Here is an 18,538-nt window from a genome sequence, read left to right on the forward strand (position 1 = left end):
AGGCCGTTAACGTGGTGTCAAACCAATTCCATTGCTGACATAATTCTTTCCTCCAATACCTTGCTACCACTTTGCGCCTTCTACTGTCATGTTCGTTGCTTCAATGCTCTTCTTCACATTGCCCATCATGTCACTATAGATGAAAAGTTAATCTCTAACATGATACAGATTCATAAACTGCAATATGTAAAGAAGCCCTCGCTAAGTATTTGTTGGGAATGTTTCAGGCCAAGGGAATTCTTATCCTGTGACAGTGCATTCATGTAACTCAACAATATTTGTCTGGATTTTTATTGTTTTGCAAAGAGGAAATCAAGGGAACAGCTGTAGGGGTTGATGGAATGTAGGGCAGGGCAGATAAAAGAAGTTGGAACCAGTGGTGAGGTTCAGAGTAAATAGAGCCAAGGGATCACAGGAGGCGAAAGCAACTATGTGCAGAAAGGGCAATGTGAGTCATGCAAATTGAGATCATGAGTGAAAAGAAACAGGTTAGTTGAGTGTCTCTGGCCAGTATAATGCAAACAAAATATTATGAACTCACATTTGTCTGGTTTAGCAAGTACCCATTCAAAAAGACAAGCAATTAATTTTCTCAGATCACTTTTAGGTTTCTCTGAAATTAATTCCCCAAAGCAGATAGATAGCCTCAGAATCAATCTGCTTTGGAGACATTAGCCACGCAGATCCTGTCCCAATAAGATCTCCTGATCACACTTTCAGTCCCCCCTGCAAATCGTTAGCCACCCTGATCTTGGCCCAGCTTAATTAATTAATTCATATAATTTCTTTAAAACAAAATATCAATTCTCTAATTTTCTTCTTCAAACACAAGAAATGCGGCTGCCTGACTCACCGGAATGGCCAGGTTGCCGCCGGGGCCCCCGCACTGTCCTCCCTGGTGCAGTGGGCCCGGCTGCACACCAGCATGCCTTGCTGGGGCATGCGGGCCCATGACTGGCCGTTCAGGGGGAAGGGGAGGGACTTCCACCTCCCGGGGGCCCTTCTGAGACGTGAGAAGTCCCTCTCTATGGTGTTCCAGTCCTTTTTGCCTACCTCTGAGATAGGCCTGTCCCCTAGTGATGCATGGCTTTTCTTCTGCTCAAGATGATGGTAGCTCTCCTTTCACTGTTGTACTTTCCCTCAGTTAGTGACTTTCTTTGTAGCTGGAGGAATATGATTTGCAGAACAGCCTGTGACATGGACTTCCCCACTTGAGTGGTATGGGTTAGAAACAAAGCCTTGAAAAAGATAGGCATCTGTTGACTTGCCTTGTGCTGTACAGGAAAATGCATTATTTCCATGGTTGCTGCTCTGTATGTGTACATTCAAAGTTTAGCAATGACTCATGCTGTGTTTGGAAATGAGGCGATGGTTCTTTTGTTTTATTTGGCTTGTGCAGGTTGCCTTTCAGCAACATTTTCAATTCTGCCACCCCTCTTCTGCAAAATAAAATGACTTGTATAGCATGAATGGGGCTCTATTTGAACTTAGCCTTGAATCTCCGGATGCTGAGGTTTGATTGGTATGTTTCCATTGTACAGTATTCTGCTCACCTTGTTATGTAATCCACTGACAAGCCCAGTTAACTGACTCACTAGATAGCTTTTCTCTATTTTGTTTGCATCTAACTACTCTGCAGCATTGCATCTTGTTCTTATGTGAAATTATTATACTGAAGGCTTTATGAATCCTTGCCCTCCAGGGAAACAAAACTCAAGGATCAAATGCAGTGTATCTTCAGTACAATTTGATATTGGGCAATTAGATTTTCTTTTCTATTTTGCAATTACAGGTTTCTTGTATTGTTGTGGATGATAGGTTTTAAAGGTTCTGACAGAATAGAGTAAGACAGAGGACCCAGATTTCGTTGAGTATTCGGATTTATTGAAAGCTATCTGTCCCCAGTGGAATTCCCATTCCAACAGAACTGAGGCTTCGAGCCAAAGAAAATGGTTACTTTTATAGGAAAACAGATGAAGAAAACTCATCTTCATCACCTCATTGGGCATTTCACACTCCAAACATATAAATTTCTAGCAATCATAGCCCAAATACATAAATACATTTAAATATACTTTAAAATACATTTGGCTACACCCCATTGCCCCTTATCAGCTATGTTGGCACTCAGAGGCCCTTCGTCTTTTACTAAGACTCTTTGTTCTCTTTAGGCACCTGGATAAACGCTTCATCTTGAACATCTCTTCATCTGCTCCCCTTCTGCATTCCACTCTCCCAGAAGCCTCTATTCTAAACTGTGTGTACTTTGGTTCATTCTCATCTTTATATATTGACTTTTGCATATTATCAAACATTGATATTTGGGTTTGTCCACCTCAGTATCACAGTTACAATAACAACAGCAACAGGTTCTGTGTGGTATTTGCTCCAGTGACATATTCAAGTCTTTTATTCCAAGTCTCAAATCAAGTCCCAAGTCTGTACCTTCAAGTCTCAAGTCCTTGCAAGATACTTTCAAGTCAAGCCTCAAGTCAGTTTCAAGTCTGGGAGTGAACTTTAACATAAAAAAAGAAGGCAGGGCACATTTGTCAGAGGGGAACAACAAATGCATTCGGCAGTGGGCTTGAGGTCCGCTTGGTAGCCTGTCCTCATGAAGGAGCTTTGTAAAGCTTTTCAAAAGCTTTAGGAGAATCCTTCCACATCAAGCACATTGCCTAACACAGTAGTTCTCAAACTTTTTACCCTTGTGACCCACTCTCCATCTACATGCAGACACTGCCCCTGTATTTGACATAGCATATGAATAAAATTATTTTGTTGGTTTAATGTGCATATTTTCATTTGCACATTCATGCATATTAATATTTTAACATTTGATAAGGAAATAACATCAATACTCAACTCCTGTGTAAATTTTACACATACTGTTTCACACACAGCCACACTCACATAAGCCAGTGCTCACAGATATGTACACACTCAGTCATCCTCTTTCATTCATTCTTTCACTCACACACGTATTCACTCTCTCGTACCCTGTCAGACAGAAACATTAATTCTCTTGTGTATATGTGAATATATACGAGTGCATGTGAGCATGAAAAAAATGAAGAGTGACTGAATGTGTGTGTGTGTGAGAGAGAGAGAGAGAAGGGAAGAGAGAGAGAGAGAATTTGTATGGATGAATGTATCTGATGGAGAAAATTGGAGGATTACTGAGTGTGTGAGAGAGTTACTGTGTGACAGAAAGTTACTCACACACTGAGAGGGGTACAGAGGATGAGTGAGAGAATGTGCTGAGGCTGGAGCAATGTCTCATCTTGAGAATGGAAGCAGTGACAGAATAGGTGGGGGAAGAAAAAGTGGCTCAGGATGCCCTGCCAGAGGCTGCAATCCAGTGAACTTCACTGCTAACTTCTTCTTCCTTCAGGCAGATGCGGCTGCTGCAAATATCCTTTCTCTCTCTCTCTCTTTTTCCTTATTGAGAGGTCCCAGGGATCATTTGGTAGAATTTCATAGGGCAGACAATCTTCTTGGGTTTCCTGTGGGTTGTACAGATCCCACTATTGATGTAGAGCAGGGATAGGCAACCTTTTTGAGCCGGGGGCCGGGTTGCTGTCCCTCAGACAACTGGGGGGGGGGGCGAAGCCAAAGAATAAATAATTAAATAATTTTGTAAAAAATTAAATAAATAAATAAACCGGGACAAATGTAGGACAAAAATTTCAAATGGAGGACACTTTTTTTTAAAAAATGGAGGGCATGCTAAAAAATTTGCTGATTTTTTTTAAAAAATGTTAATATAAATGCATGTTTTGGAGGCTTCTATAGACAATTCCCCCCCTTGCCCGCTGCTTGCCCCCCTTGCCTGCCGCTTGCCCCCCCTTGCGCGCCTCCTCCTGATAGGCCAAAGGCCCCACGCCCTCACGCAATAGGCCAAAGGCTCCGGCGGCAATCAGCGGCAGGACCGGGCTGGGGCCAGTCCCGCAGGCCGCAGGTTGCCTACCCCTGATGTAGAGGATGACATTGGATAGAAAGAACGGATGTGATGATCTGAGCCCAGAACCTACAGACTTGTGGAGGCATGTATTCCATTCCTGAAGCCCAAAGGCATAGAGGAAATATAGCAACCATATATATTTTATGGAGTCATGTGTTCTACACATATGTAAGAGCTGATGAGGAGGGTAGCAAAACCTTCCTCTCTCATACCTTACCTGCTAGCACTTCTTTATTTCCCCAGACTGGCTTCCTTCAAGCATCAGGGCTAGATGGATCAATAAATGCTTCAGGCAACAGTGAGGTAAGACAGGCAGGTTTCCTTCCTCTATCTCATGCACTATTTTTCATATAACAGTCACTCCCCTCCACCAGCCCTGGTTTATATGTTTTGGAACAGATAAGGAGACAACTAACCCAGCATGATGTATTTGTTCCTTATATTGTCATTCATGAAAACCTTGGATGCTACTGTAATTTGCTAAACAATTTTTGAGAAGGTGCTTGTGGAGATGAAGCCTTTGGTGGCTATTAGCTACTGTATTCATGTCACAGAGAAGCTTGCAACTCAGAAGGGTATCAGGCTACAACTCATAAACAAGAAGGGATTTCAGAAAAGATATGAAACACAAAGGTGTCATTTTTATCTGAAAAGCAGGTTTCCTTACCAAACTAAACTGTTTCTCTTTATTTTGAACTGGTCTTTGGACAATCTTTGCTCTAAACCAGGAAAGAAGGAAGGAAAGATGAGTGGATGGAAAGATAAGCACATGAATGACACTCTTGTCATTTATTATTCGTCATCCTTTTAATGAAATATTTTAAACTGTAAAGAAGAATTCAGCTCTGGGAACCTGAATTACTACTGGAAATAGTATACAGTACTGTACTTCAAAGATGGCATCTCGAAATCAGAAGATATTTGATGCATATTTATATTCTATAAATATTGAACATACTTATGATACACTGGGGTCTTCTGATCTTTTCAAAAATTAAACTAAAGCTGTATATTGGTGCCTGAGAAAAATGGGACCTTCATACTAATACACTTTCTAAAGAGCAGTCTGGAAATGTTAAATCTAAAAATAGAACTGCCCATCGAAACAACCGATAAACATCTGATTTAAGACTCTGGCTAGGTTTGCAAATAATTTAAATGCTTTGATACAGAGTAAGACTATGAATCCGGAAAATGCTGGTTCAAAAATTACCTTTAAAGTGGTTTCACTTAAAGAGATTGATGGATTTCCACTCCATCCAGCTGAATTTGATTCTTTCCATAGTGGTGGAATTCAAAGATATAGCTGTGGTAGTCTGTAGAATCAGTATGTAGAGAGATGTTGTAGCACCTTTGAGATTAATTGAAAGAAAGAAGTTGACAGCATGTACTTTCTTAGGACCTTATCACAAACAGGACAAAACGTGGTCAAAACATCATCCAAACATTGCGGAAGTGCCAGGGATGTGATCATCCGTGACACTTCTAAAGTGCAATTGAGGCTTCCCACTATGGAATCGTCATGGAATTGTTCACGAGGAAGCCAGGAGGAGCCATTTTCTGAATAACTAGATATCCCATTATCAAAAAATGGCTTCCCTGCGAACAATTCCATGATGAGAAGTTTCAATGACACTTTAGAAGTGTCATGGATGATCAGACCCTGACGCAACGCTCTGCTGTATTATCAATGCCAAAAGCAGAGGGAAATGGAAAGTTAAGGGAACAGTAGAAAAGGTAGCAAAGTATAGCTCAGAATGGTTAGCAGCAAATTGTCAAATATTCGTGAGTGAAATGGATACTGTGGAACACAGCTTGGAAAAGCTTGTTTTGGATGCGTCCTAGAACCTCCCAAATTGCATGATTATTTTGGGAACTACTTTTGAAATTTGTGGGAGTTGTGGCCAAAAAAAATAACTTTTCCAAGTTCTGCTCCTAACACATAAAATAAGAAGTGGATTGTAACATATTAATAGTGCAGGAGAAATTATGTATTTTTAATGTGACACTATGACAAAACCTCATGCTGTTTAAAAAAAAAATAAGGATGTATGAGAAACCTGCTTCACTGTGGTTGTTTTTACAGATCAATTAAATCTGTACATCCTGCACCAAACGTAGAAATGGATCCACATTCTAGTTAAAAATCCATATGTTTCTGGGCTTGTATAGTATTCTACAGAAGAAAAAGCCTGTTTTATGTACATATTTGAAAAATGCACAGAAACTGTGGGGTAATTTACAAAAATGCATACAGATACTTTAGTTCATATGGAGGAGTATTAATTTGAAAATGTGCACAAAAATACATCTTGATTATTTGTTCAAAAACCCCCATGTGGAATTGGCAAGGAACAATTTTGGAGGGGGAAAAAGACCAAACTTTATGGGAATAGGTTTGACAGATCCACTCATTGCTAGCTAACACAGAAAGGCAATTTTATAGTATCTTGTAGACAAGATGAGGGTTTCTACATATTGGGTGACGTCTATGACTAATTGGTATTAGCTCCTACACTAAGCACTGCTACTTTACTTGTGCAAAGAATTGTATGATATATTTTGGCTCATTAAAACTTAACAGTTAACAAGAAGCAACTGCCCTGCCTTTTTGTTGCTGTTCAGAAAGGTATAGTAGCTGCAGCTGATCAAAGAATGTTTTTAAAAAACTTTTCTAATCCGTCCACTCCATTAGTTAAATTGGTTTATAGGTTCAGAGAGAGAGAGTGTGTGTCACCTGGTTAAACCTGCACTTAGAACATGGTAAATTATGCTCCTAAGGACAACTGAGGGGGTTGAATCAATATATACACATTTATGGAACATTACTTCTAATGGATTTTTGCGGCTCCTTTTTGCACCCTGGAATGGCCGGATCAGGGCTGTGGTGTGAGGTTGCTGCAGCCCCAATCTGGCTGAAGAAGGGGCTGCTGGAGGCTGTTTATGTAGCCCCTCAGCTAGGTGATCAGGTTGATCACTTGGCCTACAGGAACATCATGTGGACTGGAAAGGCTGGTTTTTTAAAAAAGCAAGAAAACATTTGGTCCAGGGAATGTTCCAGCCCTGAGGGCTTCTAGGCTTAACTCTTTGTTCATCTAGTATGGGAAGAATCAGTGTAGGACCCACAATGTTACAGAGGATTGATATGGCATGACCATCACATATGTGCAGGCTAAATAGTGCCTATTTCCTCTTTCACCTTCAGAAACTACCTCAGATTATAGTTGAAACTTATTTCAAATGAAGATAAGCTGTTAATTTGAGGTTACAGGATACACAGCATGCCATTCCAAGCTTTGCTTCCCAATACTTCATTGCTGCTCCCAGCATCTAACAATTGAAGCAACTGCCTCACTCTGTCTGGTGGTAAGGCCAGCCTTGCACCTGCACACAGGTTGGAGCAAAAATTAAGATCAGAGCTTTAGTGAACCTCTCAAGAGATTCTGTACACAGCTGGGACAAAATCTTATTGGATTGACCATGCCTTCTGAATAAACACTCTAAATCAGTCGACGTACATCCCAATGCATACTAACTCATAATCATGCATGCATGCCTTCAATTGTCTGGAAAAATTCCCATGCAAAGCAATACAGAAAGAAAGGCTTTATGTTGTTATGATTATCAATATTGCTGACATTTTTGCAGTCCTGAAAAGGTCTGTTCCAGGTACTTGAAATGTGCATGACACTTTCTGCATGTAAACATGTATGCAGGAGCAGTTCACAAAGGAAACTGAAGTAGTCACTGACCATGTGAACTAAACACAAACCTTTGTGGCTTTGGGGGTGTGGTGGTTATGATTATAGATATAAAGTGTTTGTTTTTTAGCTACCTAGGTGAACTGCTCATGATATTTATCCACATTTGCCTAGAGAAGGACACAGTGATCACAAGGATGGGATAGCTATTGGAATACAGCTCTAAGCATCACTAACCATTATTCTGGTTAGGTTTTGCAGAGTGGAATCCAACAATATCTGGAGAACCACAAGCCCCTCATCATTGACATAGAAGAAAGCAAGGATATTAAAAGCTACACAAAGCTCAGGGAACAATGAAGGAATGCTATTTTCATTGCATGGTATGTTTGGCTTGCAAAGGGTATATAACAGCAGAATAAGAAAAGGTTGCCTACGCAAATCACATTGCAAAGATTTTTTTTCAGAGCCTAAGGTAAACATTCTTTGTTTAAATTGCCATGTGCTGATTGTGCAATGCTTGAACTACTTGAAAATCAAGTTAAACTTTCACTTCCTTTTAGGGTGGACACATGGCTTAGATCTGTAGCTCAGAAAGCTCAGTGCTCAGAAGCAAATTGCACTTAGATGTTAAATAGCCTGCTATAACTTTTTTTTAGCACTGATATAAATAATTGTAGATAAGGATTACGTGCACCACAGATTTTACAATCCTTTTGATTTCTATTGCTAGACCAACAGTGATTAATGATCTTGGTGCAGACATGCTGGCATATACAAATGGTGATAATGCATCTCCTCCATCTAAAATAAAATACAATGTGTAGGTGCTTTAGATGGTTTTGCTCAAACACTGTCTGACTTTTCAGGACCCCAGTGAAAACAACAAAGTGTTTTTAAACCGCTTAGTACATCGGTAAGCGGTATAGAAATGTACTTGCTATTGCTATTGCTAATTTAAAAATAAATCAGTTAAATGTTTGGTGTTCTCTGACTTTCCTTTATCTGGCTTGTACATTAGAGATAATGATGGTGTCTCTGCCCAAATGGAAACACTTCTTTTAATGTTTTTGTGCGTACATCCTTTTAAACCAAATGAGGAAATATATTTCAATATCTATTTACACAGAAACCTTTTAATGTATAGTAATAATACTTTACTAGGTAAACTTTCCCTAGAGCTAATCAAGCTTCATATTGTACTTCTAAGTCAGCATCACTTTAAATATGTCTTAGTAGTTTGCACGATATAGAAACTGTCAGCAGGATAGTTTTAAGTACAGTACAAGAAATCACTTAAAGCCTTGCTTGTTTACAGTAGACAACATCTTCAAAATGTTATTCACTGATGGCAGCAATTTATGGCAATCTTTACAAATATCAAAACCAAGCAAAGAGGAGAATTACTCAAGCAGAAGTATGCCTAATCAGGTATTTTTGACTATGAATTTGAGAATTTATGAAGAGCAAGCTTAAAGTCAGATTAAAGGCAATTTGGTCTTTGGGTGTGGGCCACTTCAGTAGGCTCATGGACCAAAGTTTCTGTGGAATCCAGTTGGAACCATTGTTGAGGCAAGTGCTTGAAGCCCCTATCTCATCATTGCTGGACTCTGCTCCAGCTCAGGGAGGCTCACGCTGACTACTCAGTATTTTGTTTTGTTTTTTTAAATATTGTCTTAACTGCATCAGTTTGACCCAGGGTACAAATCAGAACATCTATTATAAAAGCAAAGTACTCCTGAGTTTGTATTTCTTGTCTGAAAGCTGTTGTTTTGAACTTCTCAGCAGAACTTGGGATAGTTACTTTTCTGGGCTATAGCTCCCAGAATTTCTTGTGTTCATGCTGAATGGGGCAGCTCAGAAATGTAAATTTTCCAATTTACCTCTCAGACATGGGCTACACCTTTAAGTCAGGGAGCCATTCCTGATTGACTAATTACTACCACTGCCACCACATATATGTATAGTATATTGTCTTTGGTGTGACAATCTTCAACCCAGAATGGGATTATTGCAAATCAGTCTATCCCAAACCTATCCCAAACCAGCATGCTATATCAGTTTTGGACAGCTGTGTCCATCCATGATCACTGGCTTTGCTACTTGAGCTGATAGGGATTGTAGGTCCAAAACACACTGCAGAAATAATCCAGTTTGAGATCGCTTTAACTGCCCTGGCTCAATGCTAGGGAGTCCTGGGAATTGTAGTTTGTTGTGACACCAGAGTTCTCTGACAGAGAAGCTTAAATGTCTCATAAAACTACAGTTCCCAGAATTCCCTAGCATTGAGCCGGGGCACTTAAAATGGTCTGAAACTGGATTAATTCTGTAGTGTATTTTGGACCAGAGCTTAGAATATGTGAAAGATTGGTACTGATGGTTTCTATGGATATCTGAATTACCTAGATGATGGTGTAAACTGTACTTCATATCTGCAGTTAAAGCAATCTGACAAACATTGGCACATTCAGTTATAAGCTTTTGGAAAGGCCTGGAGGACTGCATCCACATGGCAAAAATAATCCACTTTGACACCACTTTACCTGTCATGACTCAGTGCTATTGAATCCTGAGGTTTGTAGTTTGTTGTGGCACCAGAGCTCTCTGACAGAGATATAAATGTCTCATAAAATGACAATTCCCAGAATTCCATAGAACTGAGACATGGCAGTTAAAGTAGTGTCAAACTGGATTATTTCTGCAGTCCAGATGCAGCCAAGGAGTTACATTTTATTACAGCACCTAGAATCCTACAGCCAGTATTTTTACTTGCCATGCTGGCTGAGAGATTCTGCAGAAAAGTTGATTTTTCCAAGAGTTGGGCCTCTCTATAAGCTTTTGAGTGCATGGATTGGAGCACATGAATTAATCATTAGGTGATTAAAAAGCCACGTGGGTATGAAAAAATTACAAGTCACCTTTAAGTGGCAGATCCCAAAAGAAATGGAGTCAAAACAGGATCACTGAGGAACAAGAGGCAGGTGTCAACTTCTTTGAGAGGCCCAAGTCTGGGGAAAGTACATTATTTAAATAAATAAAAAGAAAATCTATGGGGCAGTTAGCCCAATGAGGACAACCCTCACAATGCAGAGCCTGTGTGTGAGGGAGAGAGGTTCAATAAAAAGTTTTATTATCCTGGAACCCTGGAAGCTGATATGACTGGCTAGTAGCAAGTAGAAAACAGGAGCGCTTCTTTTAGGAGGTTCCTCTTAGAAATCCCACCTGTTGTAGAAGCAACAGCAGTAGCAATAGGCACAATCCAATATCAGCTAAATACCTTTTAAGGCTGGTTGTCTCAGTTTCAGACTTTAATACTCACACTTTCCACTTGAAACAAAAGATGTTCATTCTGCATCTAGGAGTCCTGATGGTGCAGTGGTTAAAATGCTTGTACTGCAGCCACAAGGTTGTGAGTTCCCAGGGGCTCCAAGGTCCATTCAGCCTTCTATCCTTTTGTACGTTGGTAAAATAAGTACCCCGCTTGTTGGGGCAATTGGCTTACAGATTGTAAACCATGTAGGGAGTGCTAGTTCACTGATAAGCAGTATAGAAATATACTTGCTATTGCTGTTGTATCTATCATGCCAGGAGAGACCTACTCACACAACAGAACATTCTTCTCTTTTTTTCTTGCTGTAATCTTTGGTATCATCTTAATGATAGCTCCAGAGAGTTTTATAACCCTTCATACCTGTTTTGGGAGTACATTACGGGATGCAGGGGAAGAGTGCTCCCATAAGGTTTCCACTTCACAGAACTACTCTATGGGATCCTAGCCACTATCATATATCATTTAATCATCATTATCATAGTTGTCTTATTATTGTTGGAAAGATTCCTAGCCTGTCAAGAGCCAAACTAGATGTGATGGTAGGCGATCTGTGGTAGGCTCTCCTGTTCCTTTTAAAAATACTGTAGCATATGCTGCCCTTTTTCATGAATTGAAAATCCTGCTACAAGGCATTTCATTGATAAATGAGAATATGTTTGTATGTGCTGTACTTTAAATTGATAAAATTTGTGAACTCATTATCGTGTATGCCTACATCTGAAAATGAATAGTGTTTATACAGTTTCCTTCATATGTAGCCAAACTGCAGTGAGTGCAGACTTGCAAAAAACAAAAAACAAAACAAAACAAGTTTCATTCAGACTCCTTTACAGAAAATATATTTCTCCATTCAGAAAAAAAGAGATTTAACTGAAGGTTGTCCTTTATCTAATTGCTTTGAGCAAATATGGATCTCTTGCTCAGGATGAGATCTAATAACAATCTAAAAGAGAAAGAGGCATGGTGATTACATTAACTTAATTACTCAGAGAGCCATTTTAAAACAATTGTAACCTTTAAGAAATAGTTAATGGTAACGGGAAGCCACTAGCTTGGGAATTAGCAGTATCTAATTAGATTGTTGCACTTAGCATTCTGGCTTTTATGTTGCTCTGTGAACTACACCAAAATGTACTGTTTGTTTGTTGTATTGTGGGAGGAGCAGGTTTAAAATATTTTAATATCAGAAATGGAAAATCTACTGTGTTTTTGTACAATCATCTCCTGCTGTCTTAGAAAACCTCCCAGTGTATTGCATCATGGTCAGAGCTGGGAAGAAACATTACTTTTTAGAGTAAAACTCCCAGAACCCATCTCCCCCAGCCAGCATGTGAGGACCTAAGGCTGGAAGACCTAAGGAGTAACTTTTCCAGGCTCTCTCCATAGGTCAAGGAAGAAAATAATATGGGTCTTACTGGATCTGGTAAAAATAGAGACAGGTCTTTATTCTGCCAGAATAGCCAATCAAATGCCTCCAAGAAGTTCACAAATAGGATTAGCATTTAGTGACTTATTGCCTCAAAACAGGCATTCTCCATCAAGCTAGTGTAGCTAATGCCCAGTTTATTTATTTATTGCTTATTTAGTATTTTTATACCTCCTGTTTCCTGATGAGCTCAAGGTGGCATATATGGCTCTTCTCCTTCCCAGTGTTATCCTCATGACAGACTTGTGGTAGGATAAGCACAGATACAGAGAGACCATGAGATGGAGTGGGGGGAGGCTGGCTCAAGGTGACCCTTTGGTTTCCAGGACTCATTGGGAAGTAGTGCTTGGATCTCCCAATTTCCAGTACAGCATCATGATTCTGAGTTGGGGGACTTTTTTGGCCAATATCTCTCACCACCACCACCACCACCCAACAAGGCCAATGGTAAAGAATTGCAAGAGCTGGAGTTTAAAATAGCTCGAGGACCAAATACTGCCTCCTACTGTTATATACCACTACCCTCCCCAAAGTTGTTTAACCCTTTTTTTAAGCTATGTAAACCTGGGTTAAGGCTACCTCTTGAAACTGTGAACGTTGTGCATTCCTAGTGTATGCCCTTTATGAAGAAATACTCTCTTTGGTCTGCCCCAAATATACTGTCTTCCATTTAATTAGATGACTCCGAGTCTTATTGTGATGGTGAAAAGAAGGGGAAGAGAAACATTTTTATGCACTTCCTCCACATTGTGCCCAGTTATATGACCCTCTGTGGAAGGATTCTTCAATTTTTAAGTAACTGTGGTTTCTTGTATATCCAAATTTGAATGTGGTTAATGCTTATTATGATTTGTTGCTGTTGTTGTTAGCTGCCCTTGAGTTGACCCAGGTCATGGTGACTCTGTGGATGAGACATCTCCAAGACCCACTGCTCTGCTTCAGATCTGTGACTTCCCTGATTGAGTTTATCAATCTGGTGTGTCTTCTTCTCTCCCTCTCTTTGTGTTACCCTCTATCCCTCATTATGGAGTTTGTAGTTTAAATGTAAAAGTGGAATAATAGTATTATCACGGTGTAGTGTGGATTTGTTTGTAGTCCAAGGTTCACATGAAACTAGGCTGAGATCCACATTGGATAATTGGGTCTCATGTTCCTCATGTTTCCCTGCTCAGTACTAATATTAAATGTCATTAGTACTCAACTAATTCATAGTAAATACAGTTTTCTTAGCTGTGTACATAATAAAGATAAATTGAGGTTAATTAGAAATAAGATTTCCTTGTAGCTGACCTGGACAAGGAGAATGTACAGGCGAGTGAAAGAGAGAAAGAGAGTAAATTCACAAGCATGCAGCTGATTCAAATAATGCTAAATCACTGTTTAGTCCACATGTTAAATCCACATGCGATTTGAAATAGGCATGGCTCCTCACCCCTATCTCTTTAGACTGAGGGATTGAGAGTACTTTGCTGTTTGTCAGCTAATTTTTATTCTGTCTGAGGTCCCAGTATCAGCTTCCAGCCGCCTAGGCATCCGGCGTGTGATGGTGGTTAAAACTAGACAGGCGGGCAGACATGACAATTATTTTTTAAAAAATTATTTTATTCATTTTTCCAAACAGACATGACAGTTATTAACACACTATTTCTTCAGCATTCTTAAATATTGTAATCTGAGGATATTTATATGGTAATCTGTTAAGCCATTTATTATATATATCATAGATATACAAACATATACAGTGGTACCCCGGGATACGAATGCGCCGCCTTACGAAATTTCTGGGTTACGAAAAAAATCCATTCAAAAAAACTGTTCCGGCTTACGAACGTTTTTTCGGGTTACGAAAAAATTTTTGGTGCTTTTCGGCGCTATTTCACACGAAATCGCGGCTTTTCCCCATTAGCGCCTATGGGTTTTCGGTTTGCGAAGGCTTTTCGGGTTACGAAAGCGGCGGCGGAACGAATTAATTTCGTAACCCGAGGTACCACTGTATATCCTCATATCTATTTTATTATACACATCCAGGTTATTACCCTAAAAGGTGGGGGGACTTAGGGTCCCCACCAACAGTGTCCACGTCTCCTTGGTATTTTAGGAAAATCATTAGCTCAAAATGAGGCCTGCAAGAGAAGGGTAACTTTGGGATTCTTTTCACCTATGTATACCAGTACTATTTGCAGAGAGATTCTGGTTCCAGTGAATAAAAACATTTCATTTAGAAATGTGCAAAAGTGTATCCTATCGCACAAAACCACTGCAACCTTAAGAACCATATAAGGCTAACAGAAAGAATGTGGTGGAAGGTTAGTCAGCAAGAATTTGGGAATTAGAGGGATGATAATTACAAGTTCCAGATAGCTCAATGAAAAGCAGAGCAAGTCTCAGATAGTCTCTGAAGGCTACACAAAAAGAAACTGGTCTGTTGAACAGAGACCCGGTCTGGGAACCAACTATGTGTCATGGGTATTTATATCTGATTACATGCCCTCGAGGGGTGTGTGATGCTACCACACAGTTAACCAAAGGCTATGATGGATTTCTCATGGAATTGACAAAAGGAGCCAAATTGGCTGATGGCTTTAACTTTGGTGTGACAAAATAGTGATTGGATCTGGGACAGTCCTGAAATAACTGGATTGGAAGGATGACTAGGAACACAGCATGTGGTGAACAAGAAGATGGTATTTAACTGTCTTTTGCTATGTGACTCCCTTTGTCTCCATTGCAAGAGGAAATGTGAAAAGCCTAGGGGAAGAATGGAGAAAGCTGCAAACACATTTAACTTTTGTTTTAGTCTTGTCTAGGTCTCCCAAATGTCCTTGGGCCAGCATGCCTTCTCCCACATGTAACTTCCCAGTTATCCAAAGGTCATTGTGACTTCTCAAAAATATGCCTGAAGGTGGATATCAAATATAAAACCCTATATCTGGCGAGGAGGGTGTAGGGTATGCTAACAAGGTTGTTTAGCAAATTATCAATAATAGTGTTATTGGCTTAGAGGCTATATTAAAGCCTTCTCTTTATACTATGGATACTACAAAAACAATCTGATTTCAGCCTCTTCTTAGAGTCGTATTCTTCCCCTTAGCCTCTGCCCAGCTAATAGCTGTCCTATCAAAACAAAGGCACTAACAATGACTTGTTTATGGGCCCAAACAGACAAGTCAAATGAAGCAACTTCTAAGAGCCAGAGTGCAGCTTTGGCATGGCTTTCAGCCTCTTAGGATGCATGCATCGTTTAAACAGCATACATCTAAAGTGCCCCAAAGCTGCTTCATTTGGCTTGTTTGTTAAGGCCCTAAGTTATCCAGTCAAAAGAAAGGTCTTAAATATGTCACTCTGTGTCTTGTTGGAGATAATATAAACAAACAATATAAAACTGGATCTTGGGTTTTGGCTGCTTCCATAAGATTACATGATCCATTGTACCTACTAGGAGGGTTATTAGTGGTCAGATCTGCTCGTATCTCAGTGTTGACAGAAACACCAATATTCTCATCTCTTTGTTCACCTTTGCAGGTGTTCTGCCTGACATTAGCCCAGGGGTCGGCAACCTACAGCCTGCGGGCTGCATGCGGCCCACCAAGCCATTGGGACCGGCCCCTGCTCGGTCCTGCTGCAGATTGCTGCCGCCAAAGGCCCCGCAGGGCCTTTGGCCTCTCGCGGAAGTGCGCAGGGCCTTTGGCGGCAGGCAAGGGGGGGCCAAAGGCCTCTCGCACATGCGCACGGGGCCTTGGGCCTCTTGTGCAGGCGCGCGGGGAGGAGGAGGAGGAGGAGGAGGAGGGAGGAAGGAGCAGGAGGAGGAGGAGGAAGAAGAGGAGGAGCAGGAAGAGGAGGAGGATAGTGATGGTGATATTGATATGAGCCAGCTTCAGAGGCATGGCCAATATAAGTTGCTGTGATTTTTACAAACTCATGCACAGTGAAGAAAAACCACAGTCCCTTGACCATGTACACACTTCTGAGAAGTACATTTGAAATCACTTCTTTTGAGGCCACCTTGACATGTTAAATATGCATAGCCATGTGAACCTATGTTCAGTGTGAAACCCAAAGAGTTTGGTTATGCAATAAGCCTCTGAAATATGCAAGAGATTGCCATGTTAAGTAAAGCCATGTTCAATGCTGAAATGTGCTGTTTGGAATGGAGGGGGGGGGGGTGGCCCGAAAGGGAAGTACATTTTTTCCCTTTTTCTTGGGAAAAATGCCCAAATTTCCTCCCTTTTTGATCATGCCTAAGAAACATGCATTTATATTAACTTTTTTAAAAAATCATCAATTTTTTTGCATGTCCTCCATTTTTTAAAAAATGTGTCCTACATTTGAAAATGTTGTCCTATATTATTTAATTACCTACCCCTGCATTAGCCTCTTTGTTCCCAATAACAAATGCATTCACACATTCTAATATACATAGCTTTCTGCATCATATCTTATACTCTCCATGTTATAGTCTGTAGGTTATACTCTGTACTCCACAAGTATATTTCCAGGACTTAGAGTTGGCAACCAAAATAAGCCTGACCTATAACAATCTTATATTTCCTTTGCTTCTTTTCTTTTTAAAATAAAAATTGACTAATGTTTTAGTCCAAGCATTCTCAAACTGTTCATTCCCAGGTTCCATTTGAAAAGGCTGAAGATTACTGAGACACACCAACCACAAAGTGGTAGTGGGTGGATGTAGAGTTTATCATAATCTTCTAGGGATTACTGTCATATTCTATTGATCTAATCCTTTTGTGGAAAATACTAGATTCTTTGTCACCATTGTTTCCTTATGACAGGAAGTACCACAGTTCAGCTTTCTTCTAAATAAATATATGCACTGGCATTGGAGGTATTGTGACTCAACTTCCCCAATATAGACAGAATTTGAGATTCAGAGCCTGCAAGCAGAGATTTTTTTTCCTCTCCTCATATGAATCTTAGTACAAGTTAAATCTTCCTTATCTGGAATTTCAAAATCAGAAATATTGCAAAATCAAAAATTGTCCACATGGGTGTCTGAGATAGCAACACCATTGTTTTCTGATCATTGCACAAAATGATTAAAAATATTGTGTATAAAATTACCTTCAGGCTATGTGCATAAGATATATGAAACAAAAATGAATTTCATGTTAAGACTTGGGTCCCATTTCCGAGATAGTTCATGTTTATGCAAATATTCCAAACTTCCAAAAAATTCCAAAATCCAAAACACTTCTGGTGAATAAGGGAGACTCTGGCAGGTTACAAACCGCCACTAACGACGCACTCTGTGCGTGTTAGGGTTAGGAAGGGGCGTGTTAGGGTTAGGAAGAGTCACCCCTTCCTAACCTGCCTCGGCCTCAACACGCGTGGAGCGCGTCATAAATGGCGGCACCCATCCACATGGGCGCTGCCATTTTGACATCTTGGACGCTGTGCGTCCAGACATGTCGCGGCGGAAGTGACGGCGCGAGGGTGTGCTCCGCCCCTCGCGGCGCCACTTCCGCATTTCGAAAAGGAGCGCCATTTTGGCGCTCCTTTTTTGCTGCGTGGGGAAGCCTCACGGTCTGGCCGCTGGGGCTTCCCTACGCAGCGAATGGCGGCGGCGGGAAAACGGCCCCTTGAGGGCTGTTTGTAACCCGCCTTCGTATATGTTTTACTTATCCCTTTTCTCATTTCACATGTAACTTGTATTTGATACTTCCACCAAACTGAAAGTTTCTTTCATCACTTCCCTGAAAGTGGACTGATGGCCATTTGTAATATCCAGCCCACAGTTTGAGAAACACTCTCTTAGCCTTTCCTTCTTGGAATATGGCTTCAAGTCCCTCATCATTTTAGTTGTTTTTTTCCTGCAGATTTCTTCAGTTCTCCACTGCCCTCTGTGGAAAAACTGAAACTGTTTATGTTCTGTCTCCTTTCCTCCTGACCCCCACCACAGTGTTCTTCATGACATTCTTACACCCAAAACCCACTCCACTTCTTGGGATTGTTCCTTTGATTTCTGTATGGCAAAACTACCTCTGAGGAACTTACATTCATTTGTGGTTAGAGTGTGAGCAGTTCAAACATTTTCGAAGGAAGTACTTCAACTAATCTCACAAAGAACTAATCAGTTAATTACATTCTGTGGCAAACTGTTG

Source organism: Sceloporus undulatus, chromosome 2 (genome assembly GCF_019175285.1).
Source record: "Sceloporus undulatus isolate JIND9_A2432 ecotype Alabama chromosome 2, SceUnd_v1.1, whole genome shotgun sequence".
Taxonomy (NCBI): Eukaryota; Metazoa; Chordata; class Lepidosauria; order Squamata; family Phrynosomatidae; genus Sceloporus; species Sceloporus undulatus.